Source organism: Lithobates pipiens, unplaced genomic scaffold, assembly GCF_037356315.1.
Source record: "Lithobates pipiens isolate NorthernLeopardFrog02 unplaced genomic scaffold, aLitPip1_a1.2 Scaffold_27, whole genome shotgun sequence".
Taxonomy (NCBI): Eukaryota; Metazoa; Chordata; class Amphibia; order Anura; family Ranidae; genus Lithobates; species Lithobates pipiens.
In genome coordinates, this window is record NW_027507788.1 from 7,567,426 (window position 1) to 7,571,334 (window position 3,909).

Below are 3,909 nucleotides of genomic sequence, written 5' to 3' on the forward strand. Positions count from 1 at the left end.
CATCCCACAACCCCCAACAACACCCAAGTCTCTCTATGGTGAGCTTATAAAGCCGCCCTTATCAATTATATTAACCGTCTCCTCACCAGAGACCGGCCACATCCCCAAGGCAATGCCTGAGACTTTCAATATGGGAAAGCGGAGGTCACATTTCCTCCTCTATTCCTGTTTTGGTGACAACTCAAAATGTTGGATTTTCCCGTTACTTCCAGTCTTCTGGTCAGAAGGATGAATAGAGGACAAATCTCAGCATTGGGGACACAAACAGCAATAGAAACCATACAGGGGTCCTTATTCTTCCTACTCTATACCAAACTATATATAAAGAAAAAAATGGCGTTTTCATACAAATGAAGTGGACCACACAGGTGACAATCTATCCAAACGGCAAAAATATTCTTGGCTTTACATACACCTAAAGCCACGGGATTTCCCAATGGACCCATATCCAGGCAATCAGAAGGTCAGTCCCTAACCAAGAGAAGAGAGCCATACCAGGCGCCTCCTCAAAGTATTAGCTGGGGGGGGGGGGTGTTGCTTATAGAGGTCCAAGTCTTTAAATGGGAACCATCTAGTCCATGGAAGTGTATGAGGACATTGTTTCCTCCATCTCCCCGACCTCTCAATACAGAGGAACCGGTTGGAGATCTCCCGAGTTTTGGAAGATTTCCAATATCTAGGGATTGGTGTTTTGGTGTAGCCAATGCCGTTCCGAAATAAGACCTTTCCGTTTTCAGGACTTTTCTTATTTTTAGAAACAGTGATATCATCACTGGGTCTCTGTGTTTCTCTATGAATGGCTGGTGGGAGGGGCCGGCAGGGGGGGCTGTACAAAGCTTCCTGAAAACACACACAGCGCCCGGCCCCAGGACTAGTGCTCTTACCTCTTGCTTACCAGACACTTAAACCCCCCCCCCCCCCCCTTTCAGCGCCGCTGTCACACTTTGAATGACAATTGCGCGGTCATACAACCTGTACTCAAATTACATATTTATAATTTTTTTCACACAAATAGAGCTTTCTTTTGGCGATGTTTAATCACCGGGGGGGGGGGGGGGATTTTCGGCAAAAAAAAAAGACAGAAAAAAAGAACATGTTTCATAGTTTGTTATAACATTTTGCAAATGGTTAATTTTTCTCCTTCATTGATAATCACTGATGAGGCTACACTGATGGGCACAGATAAGCTGACACTGATGGGCACTGATAAGATGGCACTGATGGGCACAGATAAGCTGACACTGATGGGCACTGATAAGATGGCACTGATGGTCCCTGATGAGTGACACTGATGGGTGCCACTGATAGATGTCCCTGATGGGCACTTGTAGATGGCACTGGTAGGTGGTATTGATAGGTAGCACTGCTGATGACGCACTGATTGGTTATTTTATAGGCAGCACTGTGGGCACTGATAGGTGGCACTGTGGGCACTGATGGGTGGTACTGTGGGCACTGGTAGATGCCGCTGGTGGGTGCTGGTAGGTGGTATTGATAGGCAGCACTGGTGATGACGCATTGATTGGTGATTTATAAGCGGCACTGTGGGCATTGATAGGTGACACTGTGGGCACTGATGGGTGGTACTGTGGGCACTGCTAGGTGGCACTGGTTGGCACAGAAGCCTCTGCAGAGGCTCTCCACAATCAGGACCGATATCCCTCTCGCAGCCGCCGGTGTTGTCAATGGTGTGCTGTGGCGGGCTGGAGCGACGGGTGGGGGGAGTCTGTGGTTAGGTCTGTTTGCCGCCCCCCCCTCAACACCGACTGACGGAGCACCAGCCGCCACTGATCACATGTGATACTGAGCTTCCATGATTAAAAAAGAAAAAAAAATGAAATTCAATGAATGAAAGGGGCAGGCCAGGGTCAGCCAGGCGGGGGGGGGGGGGGGGGGGGTGGAAAGGGCTAAATGATGCTGGGCATCCTCCAGTCAGGAAATGAGGTGGGCACCATCTGATTTTTAGTTTTGAATGCACATTGTGAGAAGCTCACAGTGTGCGGTGAAATCAGAGTAAGCTGTTTCAGTCCAGGAGAGGAGGTGCCGGTTCCAGACTGAAGAGGGGGGTGGGAGGGAGGATTTCATTATTTTTCATAGTGTGTTGAATTCTACTTCTAAATCTGGAGGGGTTTTGCTGCAATTCACTGATACATCCTGGCATGGAGGTTCCTTGTACGCGTTTCGTTTTGCCTGCAGTGCTGCACACTCCGTCATTCTGAACATTGGCAGAGATACTTCTTGATTGTTATGTTTCTTTTTCTCTTCATGGGATACAAAACACTAAAACAACAACAATGTATCTCTCTAATCACAATACAGTAAGAAAAACTCCGTCATTTGTCAACAGGGAAATACTGAGAAAGATGCGGAGCCGGCGGGCGGCGGGTCCCACCACGTCATTTTTCACCGACTTTACCGCAGACCTCAGCTCTTCTCGCCTCTCACTAACAGAGTGTGTGGTGAGGAGAGCCGATCAGTGGCATCTCCTCGCAGGGGACATCAGAACAAGTAATCAGGGCACTGATCATCAGTTCCCTGATTACAGTAAAGCACCAGCAGTGCCCATCAGTGCCTGCTCATCAGTTCTTTTGATCAATCCCCATCAGTTCCGCCTATATGTGCCACCTACCAGTGCCCACCAGTGCCACTCATCAGTGCCCATAAGTGTCTCCTCCTTAGTGCCACCTAATCAGTGCCTGCAAGTGCCACCTCATCACTGCCCATCAATGACACCAATCCCTACCCATCAGTGCTGCCTTTCAGTGCCTGCTCTTCAGTGCTCTCGATCAATGCCCATCAGTGCCACCTATCCGTGCTGCCTTTCAGTGCCCACCAGTGCCACCCATTAGTGCCGCCTATCAGTGCCATGTATCAGTGCCCGTAAGTGCCTCCTCATCAGTACCACCTAATCACTGCCCATAAGTGCCACCAATCAGTGCCCATCAATGACAGCAATCACTACCCATCGGTGCTGCCTTTCAGTGACTGCTCTTCAGTGCTGTCGACCAATGCCCATCAGTGCCGCCTATCCGTGCTGCCTTTCATTGCCCACCAGTGCCACCCATTAGTTCCGCCTATCAGTGCCACATATCAGTGCCCATAAGTGCCTCCTCATCAGTGCCACTTAATCACTGCCCATAAGTGCCTCCAATCAGTGCCCATCAATGACAGCAATCACTACACATCAGTGCCTGCTCATCAGTGCTGTCGATCAATGCCCGTCAGTGCCGCCTATCTGTGCTGCCCTTCAGTGCCGCTCATCAGTGCTACCAGGGCCGGGACAAGGGGTGGGCAGGAGGGACAGCTGCCCCTGGTGCAATGGTTTATTGCAGGGGTAGGGGGCACCCTGACTCTAACCCTAAGGGAAAGGGGGGCGCAGTTTGGCATCTTTGCCCTGGGTGACCTTGTCCCGGCACTGAGTGCCACATATCAGTGCTCATAAGTGTGGCATATTAGTGCATCCTCATCAGTGCCACTTGATCAATGTCTATAAATGCCGCCTCATCAGTGCAGCCTCATCAGTGAAGGAGAAAAATTACTTATTTACAAATTCTACTGACAGAAACTTTTTTATTTTTCTCAAAAATTTCAGTATTTTTCTTTTAAAAGAATAAAAAATCCAGCGGTGATTAAGTACCAGCAAAAAAAAAAAAAGCAGCTTTATTTGTGTGAAGAAAATGATTAAACATGTCACATGGGTACAGCGTTGCATGACGGCGCAATTCTTATCCAAATTGTGAGAGCGCTGAAGCTGAAAAATGGCCTGGGCAGGATGGGGAGGGGGGGGGGGGTAAAACTGCTCTGTGTTGAAGTGGTAAAAAACGCCTCTACGTGTTATTCTGTGTGTTCATACTCACACGGGCTTTTAAGAGCTGTAAGTGGCATAGGCGTTTTCAAGCTGAGGACCGG